Here is a 26,580-nt window from a genome sequence, read left to right as displayed (position 1 = left end):
AGTAATGGGTGCACATGCATGTGTACATTTTTTTAAAGTTCATACACGTGCACGTCTATGTCAACTACTCTTGGCTAGTAATGATTAATAAGCTAACGGCCGGCTAAATAGTAGCTGGTTAATTAACTGGCCCAGCTATTAAACATATGTATATACGCATATGCAGTTGCATGGCCCAACGTGTGTATCATGGTGGGTTTGGCGGTTGCGTACGTGAAGAAGGAAAAGGAGAGGGATAAAGCCCAACAGTATCAGATACCCCAACTAAAGCTAGCCCATTTAAAAATTGACTGAAACAAAACAAAGGTCACTCTATTCTCAGAGCAGAACAAGAGATAGCACATAACAGAAAGAAAGAAGTACAGATTTGAAATAGCAATCAATGGTCAGAAAAATTGACTGACCCAAATTCCATTCCTAGGCAACTTACATATAGCTAAAGTGTAAAAAAAACAGAGCATTGTAAAACCTAGAACAATAAGTGACAAGGATGCTTGCCTGCAGAATTAGGCCTTTTGACTGGTCAGAAGATGGGGACATTTTCTTGATCTCAGCTTCTAGTTCCTCCAGCTCATGGACAACATCCTTAATACAGGGCCTTTTGTTTCGATCCTTGTCCACACACCTTAATGCAATCTCAACACATCTAGTCACTCCTAGCATGTCGGTTTCATGTGAGGAATATCCAGGCTCTGCCTGCAACCTTTTCGTCCAGTTTTTACTTACCTACATGCAAAATTGGCGCATAAAACTTCCTAGAGAATACTAATAATTTGCACTGCAAAAAATTAAATCTAACACGTACGTGCAACGTAGAAGAGACACCCGAAAAAAGAGAGAGAATGAGACGTATGCATAATTATATATTCATGGAATAATCAGAGAGGATTTTTCTTACCCGTGATATGTTTATCAAGGCTTCCGCCTTGCATATACTCGAAACAGAGCACTCGCAGACTCGCTCTATAATTTTCGCGAAGACAAGTTCCCCACATGATTCATGTATTTGCTCTGAGTCTCGTAGCAGTAGCCAATTAGCCGCACAATCTTTTGGTGGCGTACCTCACGAAGGTTACAGTATTCGGCGTGGAATTGCTTATCATCAAGTCCATGCAATTGATGGAGCTTCTTCACGGCGATCTCTTCCCCTTGATGAGTTGCCTGGTAAAATAGACACCTTGTCATGGTACAGATCTTGATTGTAAAATGTGAGAAATACAGACGAAAAAAAATACAATGATTAGTAGACCATACCCTGTAAACATCTCCGTGCCTACCGCTGCCAACTTTCTGATCCTCTGATGACTTACAGGACGATCCTCTTCTTCTTCCTGAGAAACCAAAATTATGAAGGATTGAAACTACGTCATCGCATCCATAAAATAGTTTCTGTGTTTGCTATTGTTGAGGCGCTTGAATTTTTTCGCCGCGCCAGTGAATTCCCACGCGAATCCCCGAAGCGTCCTTCACGGATGTTCTCGTTGCTATTGTTTCCCACTCACGCTGCGTCCTTCGCTGCTCCCTACGGGCGACATTCTCGTTGCCACGGACAGGAGCCCAACAAAAGACGCCGAAGCAACATATGTGGCGGCGTGGGGGACGGGCTACCCACAGAAAACATCTAGGGTGGCGGGTGGGGGCGGCAGCGCGGATGGGGGAGCACGGGTGGAGGACGGCTACGCCTTAGACGCAGGAAATGCAGGACATATACAGGGTGTATGGATTTGGTAGACTTGATCAATTTGGTGGAATTTGTGATGGGTTTGGTCTGTCTTGTTCAACACGACGGACGCGACCGGACGCGTCCGGGCCTCTTCATATGCGCCTCAGACTAGTGTTGGATATTGGGGGTGCCGGTCAGTCCTCATGTTCGCTCCAATTTTTTGAACTTTTTTCACATTCATGAATTATTTTTTCGATTTTTATGTTTTTTCCTCAAATTCACGAACTTTTTCAAATTCACAAACATTTTTTGATTTCGTGAACATTTCCCTTGAAATACGTAAACTTTTTGAAATTCATGAATAAATTTTAAATTTACAATCTATTTTATTTTTGTGTAGTATCTTTAAATTCATGAACTTTTTCAGATTCATCAGCTATTTTTTTAACTCCCAAACTTTTTAAAATCATTGAACAATTTTTAAATAGAAAACCATTCATCAGTTTTTTTAATAAACAACACATCAAGAATGAAAATCGAGGCAAAAAGTGAATGAAAGAAGAAAAAAAGGCGAGGGAGCCCGCATGGAAACGGCGCGAGCGCTGGGCTGCAGCCCAGAAGGCAACATGTGGGCACCAGGAAGCTTAGAGGCACTAAACGGATCAGGAGGACTCGTACAGAAGGACAACGTAGAATTACGCGAGAGGAACTAACAAGAAGTTACCCTTTAAGAGGACCTTCCACAGTCACTTTTGGTGCCCTTAGAGCACGTTAAGTGGTGTGTCCAGCCGCAGCGACATGTTGCTCCCTATGAATTTTGCTTTTTTTTTAATTATTTTTACGTGCTTTCATGTTTTAGATGGGTTTCTTTTTTCGGATTTTTGGTTATTGCCAGGTTTTCCCTAGGTTTCGGAGAAAAAAAATCATGTTTTTCTTTGCACCAAAAGCAATTTGTGCTTTCATGAGTAGCACATATTTGCATCTCAGGAGACACATATTAGCTTTCACGCTGTGCATCTCGAAAACTAAAAAAAATACATACTTCCACGAAAAGCACATGTTTTTCATGGAGGCATAGTTTGCTTCTGTGACAAGCGCAAATGTGCCTTTTGAAAAGGGGGAAAATGTGCTTCCATCGGAAGCACATATTTGCTTCTCATGGTGACACATATTGTCTTCCGCGAGAAGCACATCTATGCTTTTTGGAATAAAAATTATGCGTCACCACAAGAAGCACATATTTGATTTGCTTCTCATGGAGGCACAGATTTGCTTTCGCAAGAAGCACAACTGTGTTTGTCATGAAGGAATTTTTTTATGCTTCCATAAGTAGGAGGCACATATGTGCTTCCGCAAGTAGCACAAATGTGCTTCTCAAAAAAGAAAAGGTGAAAAAAGGTGCTTCTGGCTCCGGGGTTTTTCTTCCATTTTTTTGTTATTTGTTTTTCTTTTGCTGTTTTTTGTTTGTTTGTCAGTTCTCTATCTTTCCTGTATTGTATTCAATCTTTTTTCGGTTTTTGACTTTTTTATGAAAAAAAGCTCGGTGAAACCTATTACCATGGTATCTAATTTCGAAGGTCTAGACAGGAGAAATCCAACGATGATGATTGTTTGAGATTTGGGCGCACAATTCAAGAGATAAAATGTTCTGAATAAACGAATCTATGAAAGAAAGAAAAAACGCTCAAATTGTGACGTGCGTGTAACACCCACGATGCGGTTATATCTCCCACGTGTCGAGGCACGACTTAGAGGCATAACCGCATTGTGGTTTTGTCGCAAGAAGGGTCATCTTCACACAATCCCATGTAATGAACAAGAAAAGGGATAAAGAGTTGGCTTACAATCGCCACTTCACACAACACATAAATAAATCATACCTCAAACAAAGTACACACATAGGTCCAACTACGGAACCAAAATAAAAGAAGACAACCCCAAATGCTAGATCCCTGATCGTCCCAACTGGGCTCCACTACTGATCATCAGGAAACGAAACATATTAACGACCACGTTTCTTGTCGAACTCCCACTTGAGCTCGGTTGCGTCATCTGCACTGGTATCGTTGGCACCTGCAACTGTTTTGGTAGAATCTGTGAGTCATGAGGACTCAGCAATCTCACACCCGCGAGATCAAGACTATTTAAGCTTATAGGAAAGGATGGTGTAATGAGGTGGAATTGCAGCAAGCACTAAGCATATATGGTGGCTAACATACGCAAAAGAGAGCGAGAAGAGAAGCAACGCCACGAAGCTAGAAATGATCAAGAAGTGATCCTGAAACTACTTACGTTCATGCATAACTCAAACCGTGTTCACTTCCCGGACTCCGCCGAAAAGAGACCATCATGGCTACACACGCGGTTGGTGCATTTTAATTAAATCAAGTGTCAAGTTCTCTACAACCGGATATTAACAAATTTCCATCTGCCACATAACCGCGGGCACGGCTTTTGAAAGATAATACCCTGCAGGGGTGTCCCAACTTAGCCCATTATAAGCTCTCACGGTCAACGAAGGATAAGCCTTCTCCCGGGAAGACCCGATCAGTCTCGGAATCCCGGTTTACAAGACATTTCGACAATAGTAAAACAAGACCAGCAAGACCGCCCGACTGTGCCGACAAATCCCGATAGGAGCTGCACATATCTTGTTCTCAGGGCACACCGGATGAGACAGGGTATGAGTAAAACCAGACTTCCAGTTTCCACTACTAGAAAAAGGCCTACTAATGGCGCACCTAATCTGGCCATTAATGGCGCATCAGTGGTGCGCCATTAGTAGCACGCCAATAGTATATTTTACTAATGGCGCACCACTGGTGCGCCATTAGTATCTGGTATACTAATGGCGCACCCCAGATGCGCCATTAGTATATACAACAGTGCGCCATTAGTATGCCTCCCAGGGGGCCATGTATACCCAGGTGCTTTGGCATACTAATGGCGCACTACATATGGATGCGCCATTAGTAACTTCGGCATACTAATGGCGCACTGTTTAGTGATGCGCCATTAGTATCCTTTGGCATACTAATGGCGCACTATGATGTGATGCGCCATTAGTATGAATATTAGGTTTTTTTTTTTATTTTCTGTTTTTTGCACAGGTTACAAAATGTATAATTGGACAAAATATAGACAGCACACATCAACAACAGATTCATCGAATACAATAAAAGATTAGTCTCTGAATACAATTCATCATTTTAGTCTCCGAATACAATTCATCATATTAGTCTCCGAATTGAAAAGACCGAACAAAATGTATAAGTATGAATCATTATATTACAAGTCTCGAGACCGCGAGTTTGTCTTCACATTACAAGTCGATATCGATCATCTAAACTACCATCACATAGAAGAGAGCTGCGGTCATCACGATGAGCATCATCACGATGAAACTCGTCTTCATCCGGTTCCTCCAACGCTCCCTCCCCTCTCCCGCTAGATAGCGGGCGTATCTAGATTCGGCCTCGACCCTAGTGGCGTACCCTTTGTAACTGTTACCGCTGAATCGGTGAACCTGTCTCCGACACTCCTCCCAGTCGTCGTAGACTCCGGGAACCTTACCCTTGTACACGACATACCACGGCATCGCTATGCAGTAGCCAAACGAAACGTTAGTACCAATTCACAGACAATACATAAGCAATATATAAGTATGCAACAGAACGATCGGAAGAGAAAAGCAAGACATTAATAGCATCGATTACATCTAAGTTGAAGGACTCTCGAAACCAAAGAGACATACTACAAGTTCATTAAAGTTTAATTACAACATGAGCCAATCGATGTTTCAGAACTAGACACAGCATCACTGCTTTCGACTCGACTCAAGGGACCGGAGCGTGGATGAAGCCGCCGTCTATCGTGGGAGTCATGAAACCACGGGCGTTGTCAGCCTGCATTTGTAGGATTGTGTCGATGTCATTGTTGGACGGTTGATTTCTGAGGTAGAACTGCCCCGAGGTACGAAGGACATCTTGATGGATGATTTCCGCAAACTCCGACTGGATGCGAAAGAATTCTTGTCTGATGTCCGCGTCCTGGATTGCCGACACGCTCGCGGCCCAATCTTTGAGTCTACTCGGTAGCAGTAGTTGATGATGGTCCCGTACGATCGCCCGCATGTGATGGATGGCGTAGTAGGCACCCTTCTGACCACCAGGCGGCTGCTTGACGCAGCAGAACGTCGTGTTGTGGGAGAACACGTGCTTGCCGTACTTACGAATAGGCCTGGTGAAGGTGCCTCCAGATTTGACGTAGCCGGGGAGAACATCATCAAGAACCTTCTTGACATTTGTGTAGTCTACGTTCGACTGACGGTCCAGGTCGAAATACGTGGCCATGGAATATTTGGGGCTTAGGAGGATGAGCGTGCAATGTGTGTCACTGCAGAAAACACGGAATGTTAAAAGAAAAACGATCGAAATCTAAGAATTCATATGTTACGGGGCGGTTGAGGGGAGGACTTACTCGGGAAAGTAAGGCACGAGGAAGTTGTCCTTATCTTGGTTTGCCAGAATGACGCCTTCGAGGTAAGAACTCGCGACTTGCCGGTCCCCAGCGCTGCCCAAGATCTTGGCACGCATGTAGAAGGGGTCGACTATCACGATGTCCGGGGTCTTGTCGCGAATGATCCGCATCTCCATACTCAGCGAAAATAGCCGAACGAAGGTGTAGTGCAGCGGATGAAGGTTCAACATAGCGTGGATGTCATCAAACCGCAGGACGATCGTACCCCCGATGGAGTTATCCACAAAGCCCTTGCCCTCTGGCACCTTGGCCGCGAAAATCGGGTATGCCACATCCTTCTCTCGGAGACGCCGCTTCTCCAAAGAAAGCACACTGTCATGCAGACTCCGCATAGCACCGGTTGCAGCATCGAGCATATTTCTCGGTAGCATCGGCCTACCCGCCACATGCACCCTCCTCGAGATATCCGCAGTTGAAGGTGGCCCGTCCTGAGCACGGATCGTACTCGGTGCCGGCTGGCCCGCACCCTTGTTAGTCTTTCTTTTGCGTGCCTTCTTCTTGATCTCCTGTAATGGGACCGAGTTCTGCTCACAGACCGCATTCTTGAGTGTGTTGGGGCTGATCATATTTGGCACCTCGCCTATCTGAGGCTCGGTGAAGTCGGCAGCTGGAGGCGTGTCCTGAGAGCTGAACAACAGACGACGCCTGTTGCAACTTGGCCTCTCCGCGGTACCAGCTAGATCGCACACGTCTTTTGTTGGGTTGGGTTCTTGAGAAGGAGGCCCCATGAAGTCGCCACCATCCCCATGATCGGCAAAGTACTAATCGACGTTGGCAAATGTATCGTCGTCGCCGTCGTTCTGATCCTGTGCCATATGCATGTTTGGATCCAGTGGCATAGGGATGTCCGGCACCGTTGCGGCGGTCTTGCCATGGGGCCGACTTGGCGCCGGCACGACTGGCGGTGTTGTCTTTGGGGTGGTGTCCCCCGCCCCCAAACGAATCTGGCTCTTCGGCCAAAGCAGGGGCCAGCTCAGGCAGGCGCTGAGGTTCATCACGTCATCATCGTCGGCCCCCATTGGTCGAATCGGAGGTAACACCTCGTCGCAGCCTGGCAGCACCCGAACCAGTTGAACCCTAAACAAGTTGGGTGGCATCTGGGTACCGTGGAACAAGGGGTTGCCCGGTTGAACGATTTTGCCCTTGGCGACATCGACCAACTCGTTGTTCACGAAGTGCAGGAGAGTGCACGGAACGTCGGCGGCGCCCTGCGAAAACATGTAGGGCGTTAGGGATGCCCAGTCAAAGGCAAGGAGATGAAGTCCTCGGCCGAGAGAGGCTTAATTAGTTACCGTGATGATGGCGTCGAGCTCGGCTAATGTCGAGGCACCGCCAACGGCGGGCGTGCAGTTGACGGAGGGGCCGCTTGCTGCAGAGGTGCCGGCCGGCGTACACCCGGGTGCATTAAGCTCCCGTGCCGGCGTCGGAGACACCAATGCCGCCTCCGCCGGAGACACCAATGGCCCCGCCATCGCGTTCAGCGAGTTGCTGGCCGTGAAGCTAGGAATCGGGGGCGGCCCCTGTTGGCCGCCCGCAATCCACGCACTAATCCCCTGGATCAAGGTAGGCACAATGGCGGTGATCGTCGCTCCGAGTTGTTGTTGCACTTGCTCTTGGACAATCTCTGGAATCCGCGCCACCTGTGCCCTGAGTTCTTGAACCTCGCGCGCCTGGCTTTCCGAGCTGGTCTTTTTCTCCTTTCGCCCAGCAGTGTCATAGTATGACGACCATTTTGTCGACAAGCCTTTGCCGGCCACACGACCAGCTGACGTCGGCTTACTGAGCTTATCCTTGTTCTTCATTACATTCAACGCCCTATTTAGAGTGGTGTCCCAAGGGTTGCTCTTAGTCGACCCCGCGCTACTGCTTTCAGTCGCCTGCGGAAGGAATGTGAACCATTTAGAAATTTGGCTTCATTAATTAGAATGCAACCATATGGAGCTAATTACGAGGGGGTGTATTCCTTACCAGAACAAGCTCAAGCGCCCTGGTCTTCGGATCCGTGGTAAGCTCCTTTGTTTTCGGGTCCTTCTTGTACCGGGCCCTGACAAAGTTCCTGGTCTGCTTGTCACCGTATTTATCGAAGAGGGGCGGTAGGCCTTGCTCGGCACGGTCCGCCTCCTCCTTGTCCCATATAGGCTCCGCCACTCTGTAACCACCGGGACCGAGTGTGTGTTCCCCTAAGTTCAGCTCCCGCATTTCTTTCCCCCACTTACTTGATTCGGAGTTTGCGGTGCTCGAGCAATTGATCTTGAAGTCGTTGTAGTCATCTTCGGTGATCGAAGGATTTTTCTCCTTGATCTTCTCATAACTCTCACCTTTATCGACCATTCTCTTCACATTGCTTTTCCAAGTAGACAGGGCCTTGCTCATCTTCGTGAGGGCAGCATTGTTCACTTTATTCCCTTTGAGGCTTGTGTTTTCAAATTCAGCGGGGAACTTGTATCGTTCGTGCAGCTTCGTGAAGAGGAGGTTGCGCAAATTCCCTCGGTCAGGATGCCTCAGGTTCTCGGTGTTGATCGAGACGGTGCTCCGGAGAATGCACCCGAGCTGAAGCGAGTACCCCTTGACTATTCGTTCGGGCGCCGTTGGATTCCCGTCGGAGTCCACTTCAGTAACTTCCTCCTTGAGGGTGCGGAGCACGGTCGGGCGCCGGTCCTTCCGTTGCCTCTTCGGTTGGCTGCCATCTGTTCGTGCGCCGCCATCATCAGTGGTGGCATCCTCGGCGGCACCATCAGTGGTGGCATCCTCGGCGGCACCATCAGTGGGGTCATCCTCGGCGGTACCATCAGTGGTCTCAGGATCGGTGGGGAAGGCGGCGTCCTCATACAAGTGAGGTTGTTCCTCCATCTCCTGGGACAGCATCCAGAATGGCTTGACGCTCGAACCCCCGGCCTCATCGTTGTTGGCCATGTTTCTCTCTAAATAGGAACAAAGTTTGGTCAAAAAGTTGGTTATTGTCAAGGAACAAGATCATGGTCTCATCATTTAGGGTTTGTCGACACCGAGGCATCCTAAAAGCTAAGCTTTTATCATTGAGGGTTTTTCGACGCCGAGGCACCCTAAAAGCCTAAGCTTTCATCATTTCGGTTTTTATCGACACCGAGGCACCCTAAAAGCCATGCATTAGTCACAAGTACGCCGGGGCACTTGATCCTACTTAATTAACTACTAAGATACCCCGGCCCATGCATTAGTCATAAGTACCCCATATGTCCTATTTTTAGCAAAGTCATGCTAAAATTCACGGAAAATTTCAGCATGACCTTTGCTCAAAATAGGACATATGGAGTACCCGAATTTGCCGGAACAGAAGTTAATCGACATTCCGGCAAACTCAAGAGCCTCTCGGGTGGACAAGGCAAAAAAGGCCTCCATCACAACATGGAAAATACACCAAGCAGTATCATTTCCAAGCAGTATCATCTCCAAGCAGTATCATATTTGTAATGACTGAAAATATTTACTTCAGGAAATATTTACTACTGTAGTTTCTGTTACAAACAAAAAAAAGACTGAAGTTTGTCCTAGCTATATTTCAGGATGATTTTTCAGTTGCTCATGCTTTTTACAAATTGTAGCTACTGTTTTTTATACCTAAACAAAATTGCCCTAGCTATATTTGCTACTGTTTTTATACCTAATTTTTTGCTACTGTTTTTTTAATTTGCTACTGCTTTTTTTTATTTGCTACTGTTTTTATACCTAAACAAAATTTCCCTAGCTATATTTGCTACTCTTTTTTTATTTGCTACTGTTTTTATACCTAATTTTTTTGCTACTGTTTTTAAAATTTCCTAAAAGATTTCTAACTTTGCTAACTGTACTGTGCTAGATTTGCCCTAAAATCTATGCACAAAAACACAGAGAAGGCATTAGGCATTACACAAAAACACAAAGAACTGCTATAATGTACAACAGGCTTTTGGTTTCTGGAACCATTTCATGCCCAAGTGATCTGATCCTTGTACTTTTGCTACAATGATACAGTGATACAAGTAGAATATGAAGGCATTAGGCATTACAACAAAAGGAACAGAGCTGCTATATTTACAACATGCTTTGATACATACACCACCAAAGTCCAAAGAGTAACCACTTATTAGCTACCAGGAGTAAGTAACTAACTAAATACACGACCAGAGAATAACTCACTTTGCCTCTCACTTGCTTCCTTCACCTCAGAGCGATCTTCTCTTATTACTACTCCTGCACAACATTGTCATAATTTTTATTATCTTCACAACCAAGGTACTGCATTCTGTAACAACCAACTACAAAACTACAAATCAATCAAGGACATGTGGTTATTTCCTCCGCACTAAATTTGCCATGCTATTTTACAGAACAAACAAACATTTTGCCACCTTGATACATAAAAGGAATGTACATATGTGCAGTATGAGATCCTGTTAACTGGTTGCAAGACTGAAGATGGACCAATGCTAGTGCCATCAGAACTGAGTTATTCAAATTCAGGATACTGAAATGCTAAAACAGTCTGCAGATTACTACTGCCCATGGTGGAGAGTAAAAGGGACCCAGCATAACTTAAATACGACCTAGTAAAAGGGACCCAGCATAACTTAAATACATATATGCAGTATGAAATCATGTTAATTAGTTGTAGCACTGAAAATAGACGAGTGCTAGTGCCATCGGATACCAGTGCTCACAACTGAGTTATTGAAATTCAGAATGCTGAAATGTTAAAACAGTGTGCAGATTACTGCTATCCATGGTGGAAAGTAAAAGGGGCCCAGTATATATAACCTTAAATACAAACTAGTTGAGATCAATAGATCAAACACATTAGCACGGACGTTACAAATTGCCATAAGCAGAGCAGCAGCTACACCAGACAGTGGTAACTGTAGTGTGGTACAATAAAGCACAAAGAGTAGCCAAGCCAAAAATAGCCATGAAGTGAGTTGCTGAAACTGTCCTTTTGGTGCATCACTAAACTAGTACTAGCATCAGTATATGCTCTGTGTTCCATTACTAGGGGGACGCACGTTACAGCCCAAGCACTGATAATATATAAACAAGCCAAAGAAAACGTACGTTTATTAATTATGAATCCCATAATAATAACCATTATAATACCCATCGCTCTCAAGGTTGACCTCACTAAGGTCAGGCAACAACAATATTCTCATTCTCCTGTGGAGGAAACAGAAACAGGTCATACATTAGCAGAAGCAAGCGTGGAAAAGGTCCACCGAATTTTAAAACTGTCGGGCACATGGCGCAGCCAAGCAATTCAATTTTAAAACGGAACGGATAAGTAATAAGCAGTTGATACGCCACAGCAACAGAAACAAACTTGCTAAAATTTGTGGTTGCTCGCATAGGGACAGATTGTTGTATTAGGAGCAGAGAGGGAGAGGTGGAAATGGAGGCGGGGGTGATTTGGATGGGGTACCTGCGGGCGTAGAAGATGGGGGCGTCGTCGGGGAGAGACAAGGACGACGGGGCGGCGGCGTCGGGAGAGGAGAGGGCGGCGTCGCGGCGTCGGGGGGCGTCGGGGCGGCGTCGAGGCGGCGGGGCAGCGGCGTCGCGGCGTCGGGGCGGAGACGAGGACGACGGGGCGGCGTCGAGGCGGCGGGGCAGCGGCGTCGGGAGAGGAGAGGGGAAGGGGATCGAGGGCGAGGGCTAGGGAGAGAGGGGATAGGTTATCCAACAGGTACATCCATACTAATGGCGCACCACCCCTCGGTGCGCCATAAGTACATCCATACTAATGGCGCACCTCACCCTGGTGCGCCATTAGTATTTTTTTATTTCTGCTCGAGCCAACAGGTTATCTTCCACCTGACCTGATCCACACCAAGTTCCCTCTACTAGCTCGACTGGTCAGCAGCCAGTTCTCACACCAGGAGGTCTGGGTTCGATTCCCAGGCTCCACAATTTTTTTATGCATTTAAAATGATGTTTGATATTTATTTGTGTTTAAATATGTTCAAACTTGTTTAAATCATAACAGTAATATTTTTTATAAGACAGTAATAATTTTTTTAAAAATATCATCAAACAGTAATGCCGGTGGAGCGGGGGAGGGCCGGTGCGCGGGGTGCGGGGGGCCGGTGGACCGGGGGGTGCTCGGCGGCGAGGGGGACCGGATCTGGCGAGGTGGGATAGCTAGCGATCGAGATGGAGGGGGATCGAGATCGAGTGTCCATGAAATTTAAAAATATTCATGATAGTTCAAAAAGTGCCCATGAAATACAATCGAGAAATGAAGGCTACGATTTAAATACAATCGATCTTAGCTAGCTATCTGTTCACAATCTTCTTGCCCTTCTTTTTCGCAAATGGAGTTCTTCTGTGGAACGGACGTCCTTTAGGTAGGGTGGTCCTGCTTCTTCTTGTGGTGTATGCTGCTACTTCATCATCGTCGTCATGTTCGATTCTCGGGTCGCCGTACTTGTCGAAGTCTTGCTCATTGGCTACTCCATCCATTCCGATGATCTTCCTTTTGCCTCTCCTCACGACAACACGACTGGGCTTTGACGGGTCGGTAATGAAGAAGCATTGGTCCACTTGGGAAGCCAGTACCCATGGCTCATTTTTCGCGGTGACGTTTGCGCCTGCGGTCTTGGATTTGGCTTCGGGTATAACCATGGTGGTGAAATACCGGTCTTCTTTTAGGACGCTCTTGGCCCATCTGACACGGAACATCGGGACCTTCTCTCCAGCGTAGCTCAGCTCCCAGATCTCCTCGATCCTTCCGTAGTATCTGTCCTTGTCGTTACCGGTGTAGGATTCCATCGTTACCCCGGAGTTCTGATAACCATCGCTCTTCATGTCCTTGGCCTCGGTGTAGAATGTGTAGCCGTTGATATCGTACGCCTCATAGGTCATCAGGTTGTGCTCGGCGCCCTGTGACAAGGCGAATATGAGTTGTTCTTCCGCGGAAGAATCCTCATGTAAAGGGTACGACAGAAGCTTCTGCTTGAACCAACGCGTGAAACATGAGTTGTGCTCTTTGAGTATATCTCCGTCCGTCCTCTGTTGGCCTCGGTCATTGTACGTCTTCTTAATAAAGGTTTTGTGCTCTACCACCCAAGGATCGACCACGTCTATGTGTTGTAGCGCGACTAGGTTTGCTCTTTCAAAGTCGGCGAGTCGACCCTCGAAGTCGACATGCATTTCGCGGCGACCCTCACGGTGACCCCATCCAGCGAGCCTGCCGAGGTGCCTGTTGACGGGCAGACCAACGGGGTTCTCGATGCCTAGATAATTCGTGCAGTAGGAGATGCACTCTTCGGTCAGAAAGCCCCTGGCTATGCTTCCCTCTGGACGTGACATGTTGCGAACGTATCCTTTGATGACACCATTCATCCTTTCGAACGGCATCATGCTGTGCAGGAACGTCGGCCCGAGTTGGATGATATCGTCCACGATATGGACCAGCAGATGCACCATAACGTCGAAGAATGCGGGCGGGAAGTACATCTCAAGCTCGCATAGTATCACCACGATCTCTTCCTGTAGCCTTCTGAGTTGCCTCACGCCAACAGACTTCCGAGAGATGACGTCGAAAAAGTTGCATAGGCCAAATAGCGTTTCACGGACGTGCGCGTCCATGATCCCACGGATTGCAACTGGAAGTATCTGCGTCATCAGCACGTGACAGTCGTGAGACTTCATCCCGCTGAACTTCAGCTTCGCTAGGTCTAGGTATCTGCTTATCTTCCCCGCGTAACCGTAAGGAAGTTTTACTCCTACGAGGCAGGTGAAAAACTGCTCGATCTCCTCCTGACTTAGAGTGAAGCACGCGGGAGGGTAGTCATTTCCGGTCTTCTTGGCCTTTTTGCCTTTGCGACGACTTTCCGTGTCCTGCTTCGCCTCATCATCATCATCATCATCATATATAGCGTGAAGCTCCTGCCTGATGCCCATTGATTTCAAGTCTGCCCTTGCTTTCGGCCCATCTTTGGTCCTCTCTGGCATGTTGAGCAGGGTACCAAGCAGACTCTCGCACACGTTCTTCGTGATATGCATGACATCAAGGCTGTGAGGCACACGGTGGATCTTCCAGTACGGCAAGTCCCAGAAAACAGACCTCGTTTTCCATACCTTCAGCAGCGGCTCTGGCGCCTTTCGCTTCTTTCCCGGCTCTGGCGCCTTTTGCTTCTTTCCCGGCAGTGGGCAGTCTTTCCAATTTTTCAACAGCTCGTCTATTTCCTCGCCGCTCCTCGTACGCGGGTGTCCTCGGGGTTCGGTTTCACCATCGAATAGATCCTTGCGTTTTCTCCACGGGTCATCGTCGCGAAGCCACCTTCGATGTCCCATGAACACGGTTTTCGAAGACCCGGGATCTCTATCTAGCTGGCGATACGTTGTGTCATCCATGCACCTGACGCATCCAGAAAATCCGTGGACCACCTGCCCTGCGAGATATCCGTAACCGAGATAGTCGTGCACCGTCGTGAGCAGCGCGGCTCTCATAGGGAAATATTCTTTCTCTGCGGCGTCCCACGTATTGGCTGGCGTTTTCCACAGCGTGTCTAGCTCCTCTTTCAGCAGCCCCAGATATAGATTGATGTCGTTCCCTGGTTGTTTCGGTCCTTCGATTAGCATACTCATGTGAATGTACTTCCTCTTCATGCACAACCAGGGGGGAAGGTTGTACATCCACACAAACACAGGCCAGGTGCTATGTGTGCTTCTCTGGCTGCCAAACGGATTGACTCCATCGGTGCTCGCGCCCAGCACGATGTTCCTTGGATCGTTCCCAAATTCTAGGTCTTCGAAGTTCAACGCTTGCCACTGGCTCGCATCCTTAGGGTGACTCAGCATCTTGTCTTTTTTATCTATCTCCGGATCATTTGCGTCATCTTCTCGCTTCTTCTCCTCCCTATCCGCGTGCCAACGCAGGAGCTTTGCTACCTTAGGGTCCGCGAAATACCGCTGCAGACGAGGAGTGATCGGAAAGTACCACACCACTTTTCGAGGAGCTTTCTTCCTCTTCTTGTATCGAGTGACGCCGCACACCGGACATATGGTAGACTCCGCGTGCTCGTCCCGATAAATGATGCAATTGTTCATGCACACATGGTATTTCACGTGCGGTAAATCCAGAGGACACACGATTTTCTTCGCCTCCTCGAAATTGGTCGGGCACTTGTTCCCCTTGGGAAGACGTTCGTGCTAGAATGACATGTTCTCATCGAAGCATGCGTCGGTCATTTTGTGTTTTACCTTCATCTCCAGAGCCATGAGCGTTACTTTCAGGCGGGTATCCTCGGGCCTGCATCCTTCATACAATGGAGTAACCGCGTCTAACTCAAGTTGATCTATCTTGGCTTTCTCTCGGGCGGCAGCTCTTGCGTTATCCGTCTGCTTGAGAAGCAGCTCTTGAATATGAGGGTCCTGCACCCAGCCCATCGATGGTCCAGCGTCGTCTGCTCCGGCATCTTCCTCATCATCATGTCCTGCATCTTCTACATGATGACTGTGTACAGCATCACCGTCGTGATCATCTCCTGGGGATTCTTTGTCTTCTCGCCCGCCCGAGCCGCGGTGGTTGTCTTGCTGCCCTTCCTCATTTCTTGCCCGGCCCCCATGGACGACTTCGTAGTCACCTTCATCACCTTGCCACCGATAGCCATCCATGAAAACACGCAAGAGCAGGTGGTCCCGCACCTGCCAGGATTCCGGGTCCGCAATAAGACTCTTCAGCTTGCATCTTCGACACGGACATCTTATCTCCGTCTCGTTCTTTTGAAGCATCTCGGCCTTCGCGGACCTCAAAAACCTATTCACGATGCCTTCGGTCATCATGCGGACCATGGTCGCCTGCGGGGTAGAGCAAAACGATATTTTAGAACCAAGAAAAAATTTGGCATGACTTTCCCTAAAAATAGGACCAAAAAGAATGCTTAATGCCAAAATTCTCGCCGAAACGGAAATGAATCAACATTCCGGCAAAATATTGGCAACTATCGCATTTCAAATACCGGTACACCTCCAAACACAAACACATATGCAACACCACAAACATATGCAACACCACGAACATACATAGATCTAGCTAGGCCATAAAAAGTGCATGTGCACATTGTTGTAGGGAGAACAACATAAATATAGCTTCCCCCCTTACTTACCTATCAAAACAAGGTAATTTAACCACTTAAATTGAATGAATCTATGGTGGAAATGAGGTGAAAAAGAGGAGGCACCCGAGACAAGGAGGAGGTGGAGAGAATGAAGTGGGGAGAAAGTGAGTGTGGGTAGGAGAGGTTGTCCAAAATATCTTGTTGCTGCCCACTTACTAATGACGCACCAACTCTAGATGCGCCATTAGTAATCCAGGTTACTAATGGTGCACCTTCTGGTGGTGCGCCATTAGTATGTTTGGACAGGCGCACTAGTTAAAAAAAAACTTTTTATACTAATGGCGCACCCTGGGACAGGTGCGCCATTACTAGTTACAACTAGTAATGGCGCACCGTGGGCAGGATGCGCCATTAGTATGTTTGGACAGGCGCACTAGTTAAATTTTTTTTTGATACTAATGGCGCACCCTGGTCCAGGTGCGCCATTAGTAGTTTCAACTACTAATGGCGCACTGTCTCTGGATGTGCCATTAGTATGTTTGGACAGGCGCACTAGTTAAAAAAAATTTGATACTAATGGCGCACCCTGGGCCAGGTGCGCCATTAGTAGTTTCAACTACTAATGGCGCACTGTGTCTGGATGCGCCATTAGTATGTTTGGACAGGCGCACTAGTTAAAAATTTTTTTTTGATACTAATGGCGCACCCTCGGCCAGGTGCGCCATTAGTAGTTTCAACTCTAATGGCGTATCAGAAGGTGGTGCGCCATTAGTGTCAATCCCATCTATAGCCCTTTTTCTAGTAGTGTTCCCCGAGGTGGCCCCACAGGCGGCTCGGTTCGGACCAACACTCGAAGGAGCACTGGCCCGGGGGGTCTAAAATAAAGATGACCCTTGAGTCTGCAGAACCCAAGGAAAAAAGGCTTAGGTAGGCAAATGGTAAAACCAAGGTTGGGCCTTGCTGGAGGAGAATAAAGCGATCTGTCAAGGGGGTCCCATAAATCACCCAACCGCGTTAGGAACGCAAAATCAAGGAACATAACACCGGTATGACGGAAACTAGGGAGACAAGAGTGGAACAAAACACCAGGCATAAGGCCGAGCCTTCCACCCTTTACCAATTATATAGATGCATTAATTAAATAAGAGATATTGTGATATCCCAACATATCCATGTTCCAACATGGAGCAAACTTCATCTTCGCCTGCAACTAGCAACGCTATAAGAGGGGCTGAGCAAAAGCGGTAACATAGCCAAACAACGGTTTGCTAGGAAAGGTGGGTTAGAGGCTTGACATGGCAATATGGGAGGCATGATATAGCAAGTGGTAGGTAGCGCGGCATAGCAATAGAGCGAACAACTAGCAAGCAAAGATAGAAGTGATTTCGAGGGTATGGTCATCTTGCCTGAGATCCCGCAAGGAAGAAGAACGAGTCCATGAAGAAGACAAACGGATGTAGTCGAACGAATCCTCACAACTCCGGAACGAAACCGAAGCTGACGAGAGAAGCAACCCGGAAAGAAAGAAACAACATAGTAAACAACCACCACATACACATGGCATGATGCACAATCAAGTATGATGCATGTCCGGTTTAAAGAGGCATGGCATGGCAAAGTGCACAAACAAAACTACAAGTTAAGTGGAGCTCAATATGCAACGAGTTGCATATTGACGAAACACCACATCAATTGTTTAGTTCTCTCGGTTATGTACCCAACAATATTAAATGTTGATTAACATGGCAAGAGGTGAAGCATAAGTAAACTAACTATTTAGGAAAGTTTAAATGAGGCCGGAACAACAAACAACAATTCCGGAAAAACCCCATATGCATATTTTGAATTTGCTACTGTTCTGTCCTAAAGCATATTTTATTGTTGTTAAACATGCAATATAGGTGCACCATGTTAAACTAGGCATTTTTCTACCCCATTTACATATAAAGAACATTTAATTTGGAGCTACGGTTAATTAGTTATGAAATAATTCATTTTAACATGCTATTTATGCAAATTAATTCAAACAACACATTTAAACATCTTAAACATGGATGAAAGTGGTATATTATGAAACTAGATGAAATTCTAAGCACTTTTCATATTTAAATCATTTTAATCCGATGCACGGTTAATTAGTTATTAGATGCATGAATACTAGGGGTTCTTCTGCAAAACTGTTAAACACTGGATAATGCTAAAATCGCAGAACTGGAAAAAAACATCTACGGGCCGAAACTGGGGCGGACTGGCGCAGGACTGGTGGGTGGCTCACCATATGGGCTCGGCCCAAACTATGGAGAGGCCTGGTAGGTTGGAGGAGAAGGTCAGGCCTTGGCGCTGGAGCGGCCGGCTGGGTAGCGAACCGGTTAACGCGAGCGACAGGGGCATGGCGAGGCGAAGCAGAGGCTGGGCGCTGGCCTTGGCGCGGCTGCTGGTCAACGCGGGGTCCGGACGCGTCGGCCCCCTGGTTCGAAGCAGAGGTGAAACGCTCGCGTCCTGAGACGAAGCAGAGCGACGAAGTGGCTCGATGCAGAGGCTCGGCGGCAGTGGGACTTGGTGCGACAGGTGAAGCAGAGGAGGTCGCAGGCGGGCGACGCAGCAGAGGGACTTGGCGGGGCGGCGGAGAGGCGCAGGGCTTCATGCACGACGGTGGCGCGGGGACTAGCTTTGTGGCCGGAGACGCGGATCCGGGCCAGTTCGGGTCGGGGAGGCGAGGTAGCAGGCCGGCGTGGGAGAACTCAGGCGGCCATGGCATTTTCCTGTGCAGAGAGAGACGAGAGGGAGTTGAGAAGGGACGCAGAGAAGAAAAAAAGAAGGAAGGAGGAGAAGGGGCGACGCTTATCTGGTTGGCCGCTGGTGCTGCTCCGGCTAGGAGGTGGAGGCGCACGGGAGGCTCGGGGCTGCGGCCGGAGCTGCTGCTGCTACTGGTGGACGACGGGGACGGCACGAGGTGGGAGGCGGCAGGGAGCTCCTCTCCCTAGCTCGCGACGAGGGGAACGGGGAGGTCTGCATGGGCTGTGGTGGTTTGATGGATCGGGAAGGAGGAGGCTTCGGCTTGCTGTGGTTGGGCGGCGACGCAAAACGAGGGAGGTGGTCGGAGCGATCTGGTTGGGTGGATGGGGACTCTGAGGTGGGTGGCGGCTGGATCGGGAGGGATCTCGAGGAAGGGAGTGGCGGCGGCAGGTGAGGGAATGGATGGACAACTAGCGACTAGGGTTTGATCTATTTAAATAGCACGTGGATTTATGGTTAGGGGTTAAACGGACCCTCCGATTGAGATCGAACGGTCGAGATAGATAGGTTAGGATAGTCAAAGAAGAAATCAAAGAAATTTTAGGGGTGTTTGGGGATGATCCGGACTCATCGATAACGACAGCTCGGGTCGGGTTCGGAGAAGTTCGGACGCGCACGAGAGGGGGGTCTGAGAGAGGTCGACAAAGACGAGGAAGAAGCGGCAACTGCGAATGACTACGAGTTTTAAAAACAAAGACGGTAACGAATGCCGATGCAATGCGGATGATGCCATGATGAAATGCAACAAACAAAAATAAAACACACGGCGACAACAAGGTAGCTGGAAGACTTCTGGAGCGTCGGTCTTGGGGCGTCACAACACTCCTCCACTTACAAGAGATCTCGTCCCGAGATCTACGGATGGCACCGGAGAGAAGCGGAAGAGGAAGAGGTAAGACTAAGTTGCTTCTTTGACAAACGAGTGAAACCAACGAACCTTGAGAGGTTGAAAACTTGAAAGAAAGAATAAAACGGAGATGAACGAAGTTGAAAACACTCCGTTAGAAAACAGGAACAAGGAACATTACGAGAACCTTGTCGGTTGAAAGACATAAGAAAAGGGTTACAATGGACAAGAAGTACATGCAAGCGCTCCGGTTGAAACGAGATGTACAAGGAACGATAAAGATCAATTATGACAACACTCCGGTTGGAAATGGAAGGCATAGAATATGAGCTTGGCAAAATGAAAGCACTTGGGTGAGACTCCGGTTAGAAGAGGAATGATAGACACAACACTCCAGTTAAAACAAGATAGAGAAGGAATAAGAATGATATAATTTTGCAGCACTCCGACTGTAAATGGAAGGAATTGAACATGAACTTGACAAGATGAGAGGACACTTCAAGAAATCAACAACACACTGCCTCCGGAATGAACGAATAGATGATAGATCGTCGGAATAAGAGAACGGAAAAGGAAATGATAACTTCTATCACAATTGAATTTGGGAAGCATCCTTCCAAGAAGGTTAGAACGGAGTTGTTGGAAAACCAACAACGAAAAGAACAAGCTTGTTCAGGGCTTATGGAAAAAAAACTTCTCAAAATTTGAGGAGAAATCCTGCCACAAATGGAAACAATTGCTTGCTTTAAACCGATGAGAAGATGAAAAAAACTTCTTCCGCCGAGAGGATAGGCGAAAACTTGGATCATTGATAAGCACCATAATAGCAACATTCCTTAGGGAAGGCTTTAGGTGAAATATGACACAAGATAACTCCAACGAAGAGATTGGTGGATTTAAAATATCTCATCCCTGACAACATGTGAAACGCGAAACATGAATGTAAATTGTCAAGAATGATATAACACCATCTCAAACGATAAGGTAGAAAGAATTGCACTTCGAAATGCAAGAAGAAGAATACTTGAACTCCTCAAAACAAACATGTGTTGAGCACCATGTTTATTTTAGAGTATAGCTTGACGGACCTTGACACCGAGAGAAATCTTGAAAATAATAATTGAAGAATGAAAGGAATCCTTGATGAACCACCATGTAGAGCCTCCATGAAGAACTCCGGTAATAAAAGAATGATCAAACGAAAGGGAAAGTTGAAAAGAACTCTGGGAGAAGCCTTGCAATGATTAGATGAAGCTTCGAAATGATATAATTGAAATAACTTGGAGCTCCGGAAAGAAAAATGAACAAATGAGATCAAGAATTTTGATGAATCTCCGGAATAAGGAATTAATCACTTGGGTAAAACAAGAATAAGAATTAAGTTATGCATATCCTTCACCAATTTAAATTGATGACAAGCAACGGATTTGGCATACCACTTATTCTCGTAGAAAGGATTAAGAGAGATATAGCATAAACTTGAGAAAAGTCTTCAACGATCCGCCGGTAGGATTTGGAAAGAACGAATGAATTGATATGATAACCAAGGAAGAGAACTCTTGGACGAACCACCGTAAGAATTGGAAATGAAAGTAGCAAAGGCACAATTCACCGGGAAGAATTGGAAAACGAAAGAAGATACTTGAGGGGATTTAGATACACGAGAACGAAGAGATCACGAGCTGATTAGAGAATACTTGAATGATGCACCGGTAAGATTTGGAGAACGAGAGCTGAAAGCTGGAATGAGTAATTCTGAGATGATGAGCTCCGGAGAATCAAACTGAAAAGACTCATGAATTGCTCCGGATTGGTGAAAAGAATTCTCACAATTGAAAACAATTATGAGCGGATGCCATCAAGCTAGAACCATGAATCTTGAAGAGAATGGATCAAGATTTAAGAGAAACCCTTCTTCGGTCTTCAAATGTTGAGAATGACGATGAGAAACACCACCATGAATTATTGAGGCACTCCGGAACCATGAAGAATAGAAAGGTTGAATCAACAATGAAAAGAATTTGAAAGCGATCTTGGAGAAGGAATATGGCTGATGATACTTCATTCTTACGTCAAACTTCGAAAAGAATTTGGGAATAGCTCCGGGAAAATTAGAAGAGTTGGGTAAGATCCTGGGAAAAGACCTGTGGGTTAGGGCCCACTCAAAAGAAACACCGTTGAAATGATTACTTGAAAAGGAGATAGCACCGGTTGAATTAAATGGCTTGAATGAGGTAACAACCTCGAAATAGTTAGAATTGATGCGGAGTGGAAACACGAATCTTCAGAGATATCTTCAACACTCCGGAACACATGGAAAGCGAGAGGTGAATGATTAAGAGATACACCGGCATGAGAAAAACATTTGAAACAAGGAAAGGAATGTGACCAACATTGAAGGCTTGAATTTAGTCCACCGGAGAAGAAAAAGAATGAAGAATGATAAACTTGAAGAACATCTTCATGAGAACCACCGGGTAAGAACATTGATTGAAAAGAATGAAGGGACTTCACATGAATAAATGGATACTTGGTTAAGACATCTGATTCCTTGAAGGAAAAGGGTGGGAGGGCGGGAAAAACAAAGGCAACTTGGGACGGATGAAACAAACACCGTTGAGAAAAACTTAGAGTTGATCTTGCGGATGTTGAAAATGATCGGATCCACTTGAAGAGAAGCACACCGGTTGGAAATAGAATTGGGATGACACTGTTGATGACCAAGAAGGATTAACACTCCCATAGAAACATGAGAACACCACTTGGAAAAGGTATGGAATCAACTCTTGACATTGAAGCAACTCGAATACCACAACTTAAAACAAAACAAAGGATTGGCTTGCAAAATAAGCCAAAAACAAACATATGATAGATCCCATATCGTATCATGTGTGTGTTGGAAAGATATCCTACGAGATACTTGAATTCCCACTTATAAACTCCCGAAACTTTCTGGTTATGCAATCTGGTGTTGGGGATACAGGGGACGCAATATATCTCACCCAAACTAACAATACCTAGATCCAGCTGTATCCATCCTTCAACACATAACCAAGAAACCTTCGGAAATCATTTAACTCAACCTTCGAAAAGCATCCGTTATACGAGTTATGGCAATACTCCCGAACTCCCGCCCCAGTACTGGGTGGCGTCGAGGTGATCTCACCAACAACTGCATAAAAGAGATTTTCGATGTCGGCGAAACTCAGGTATTCCAGAACTGCAACGATAAAATTGTGACGACAACACCTCGGAGCTCAACTCCCCAGGACACTGCCACAACCCCTAAATGTCAGGAGGCACCAAGAACAATGTTCTCGTCACAAAACCATCGGAACGATTCCAAGATACCCGCGTGATCCTAAATTTTTTTAGTGAAATTTGAGGAGAGAAGAGTCAAAACTTCTACGTCAGGAGACCTCACCAGAGCGACGAAGGGACTGAGGAGTAAAAAGAATCCTACTCTCCGATATATATAATCCTAAGACTCAAAACATTTTTGTTCTAGACTCAACAACGCCAGCTATTCGATCAAGCAGGGGGCTCCTAAGTCGGGGATAGCTCTGATTACCAAATTGTAACACCCACGATGCGGCTATATCTCCCACGTGTCGAGGCACGACTTAGAGGCATAACCGCATTGTGGTTTTGTCGCAAGAAGGGTCATCTTCACACAATCCCATGTAATGAACAAGAAAGGGATAAAGAGTTGGCTTACAATCGCCACTTCACACAATACATAAATAAATCATACCTCAAACAGAGTACACACATAGGTCCGACTACGAAACCAAAATAAAAGAAGACAACCCCAAATGCTAGATCCCTGATCGTCCCAACTGGGCTCCACTACTGATCATCAGGAAACGAAACATAGTAACGACCACGTTTCTCGTCGAACTCCCACTTGAGCTCGGTTGCGTCATCTGCACTGGTATCGTCGGCACCTGCAACTGTTTTGGTAGAATCTGTGACTCACGAGGACTCAGCAATCTCACACCCGCGAGATCAAGACTATTTAAGCTTATAGGAAAGGATGGTGTAATGAGGTGGAACTGCAGCAAGCACTAAGCATATATGGTGGCTAACATACGCAAAAGAGAGCGAGAAGAGAAGCAACGCAACGGTCGCGAAGCTAGAAATGATCAAGAAGTGATCCTGAAACTACTTACGTTCATGCATAACTCAAACCGTGTTCACTTCCCGGACTCCGCCGAAAAGAGACCATCACGGCTACACATGCGGTTGATGCATTTTAATGAAATCAAGTGTCAAGTTCTCTACAACCAGATATTAACAAATTCCCATCTGCCACATAACCGCGGGCACGGCTTTCGAAAGATAATACCCTGCAGGGGTGTCCCAACTTAGCCCATTATAAGCTCTCATGGTCAACGAAGGATAAGCCTTCTCCCAGGAAGACCCGATCAGTCTCGGAATCCCGGTTTACAAGACATTTCGACAATACTAAAACAAGACTAGCAAGACCGCCCGACTGTGCCGACAAATCCCGATAGGAGCTGCACATATCTCGTTCTCAGGGCACACCGGATGAGGCAGGCTACGAGTAAAACCAGACTTCGAGTTTCCCCGAGGTGGCCCCGCAGGCAGCTCGGTTCGGACCAACACTCGAAGGAGCACTGGCCCGGGGTCTAAAATAAAGATGACCCTTGAGTCTGCAGAACCCAAGGGAAAAAGGCTTAGGTAGGCAAATGGTAAAACCAAGGTTGGGCCTTGATGGAGGAGTTTTATTCAAAGCGAACTGTCAAGGGGGTCCCATAAATCACCCAACCGTGTTAGGAACGCAAAATCAAGGAACATAACACTGGTATGATGGAAACTAGGGAGGCAAGAGTGGAACAAAACACCAGGCATAAGGCCGAGCCTTCCACCCTTTACCAAGTATATAGATGCATTAATTAAATAAGAGATATTGTGATATCCCAACATATCCATGTTCCAACATGGAGCAAACTTCATCTTCGCCTGCAACTAGCAACGCTATAAGAGGGGCTGAGCAAAAGCCGTAACATAGCCAAACAACGGTTTGCTAGAAAAGGTGGGTTAGAGGCTTGAAATGGCAATATGGGAGGCATGATATAGCAAGTGGTAGGTAGCGCGGCATAGCAATAGAGCGAACAACTAGCAAGCAAAGATAGAAGTGATTTCGAGGGTATGGTCATCTTGCCTGAGATCCCACAAGGAAGAAGAACGAGTCCATGAAGAAGACAAACGGATGTAGTCGAACGAATCCTCAAACTCCGGAAGGAAACCGAAGCTGACGAGAGAAGCAACGCGGAAAGAAACAAACAACATAGTAAACAACCACCACATACACATGGCATGATGCACAATCAAGTATAATGCATGTCCGGTTTAAAGAGGCATGGCATGGCAAAGTGCACAAACAAAACTACAAGTTAAGTGGAGCTCAATATGCAACGAGTTGCATATTGACGAAACACCACATCAATTGTTTAGTTCTCTCGGTTATGTACCCAACAATATTAAATGTTGATTAACATGGCAAGAGGTGAAGCATAAGTAAACTAACTATTTAGGCAAGTTTAAATGAGGCCGGAACAACAAACAACAATTCCGGAAAAACCCCATATGCATATTTTGAATTTGCTACTGTTCTGTCCTAAAGCATATTTTATTGTTGTTAAACATGCAAGATAGGTGCACCATGTTAAACTAGGCATTTTTCTACCCCATTTACATATAAAGAACATTTAATTTGGAGCTACGGTTAATTAGTTATGAAATAATTCATTTTAACATGCTATTTATGCAAATTAATTCAAACAACACATTTAAACATCTTAAACATGGATGAAAGTGGTATATTATGAAACTAGATGAAATTCTAAGCACTTTTCATATTTAAATCATTTTAATCCGATGCACGGTTAATTAGTTATTAGATGCATGAATACTAGGGGTTCTTCGTCAAAACTGTTAAACACTTGATAATGCTAAAATCGCAGAACTGGAAAAAAAACATCTACAGGCCGAAACTGGGGCGGACTGGCGCAGGACTGGTGGGTGGCTCACCATATGGGCTCGGCCCAAACTGTGGCGAGGCCTGGCAGGTTGGAGGAGAAGGTCGGGCCTTGGCGCTGGAGCGGCCGGCTGGGTAGCGAACCGGTCAACGCGAGCGACAGGGGCATGGCGAGGCGAAGCGGAGGCTGGGCGCTGGCCTTGGCGCGACTGCTGGTCAACGCGGGGTCCGGGGGCGTCGACCCCCTGGTTCGAAGCAGAGGCGAAATGCTCGCGTCCTGAGACGAAGCAGAGCGACGAAGCGGCTCGATGCAGAGGCTCAGCGGCAGTGGGACTTGGCGCGACAGGTGAAGCAGAGGAGGTCGCAGGCGGGCGACGCAGCAGAGGGACTTGGCGGGGCGGCGGAGAGGCGCAGGGCTTGATGCACGACGGTGGCGCGGGGACTAGCTTGGTGGCTGGAGAAGCGGATCCGGGCTAGTTCAGGTCGGGGAGGCGAGGTAGCAGGCCGGCGTGGAAGAACTCAGGCGGCCATGGCGTTTTCCTGCGCAGAGAGAGACGAGAGGGAGTTGAGAAGGGACGCAGAGAAGAAAAAAAGAAGGAAGGAGGAGAAGGGGCGACGCTCATCTGGTTGGCCGCTGGTGCTGCTCCGGCAGGGAGGTGGAGGCGCA

General features: G+C 46.8%; 1 pseudogene; it reads right to left on the bottom strand.

Annotated features, from left to right (window-relative positions):
- The window catches only part of LOC123055471 (putative receptor-like protein kinase At4g00960), a 47,813-nt pseudogene that overhangs the window by 5,228 nt on the left and 16,005 nt on the right, over positions 1 to 26,580 (bottom strand).

Source organism: Triticum aestivum, chromosome 2D (assembly GCF_018294505.1).
Source record: "Triticum aestivum cultivar Chinese Spring chromosome 2D, IWGSC CS RefSeq v2.1, whole genome shotgun sequence".
Taxonomy (NCBI): Eukaryota; Viridiplantae; Streptophyta; class Magnoliopsida; order Poales; family Poaceae; genus Triticum; species Triticum aestivum.
This window is presented reverse-complemented; position numbering and strand designations above follow the sequence as displayed.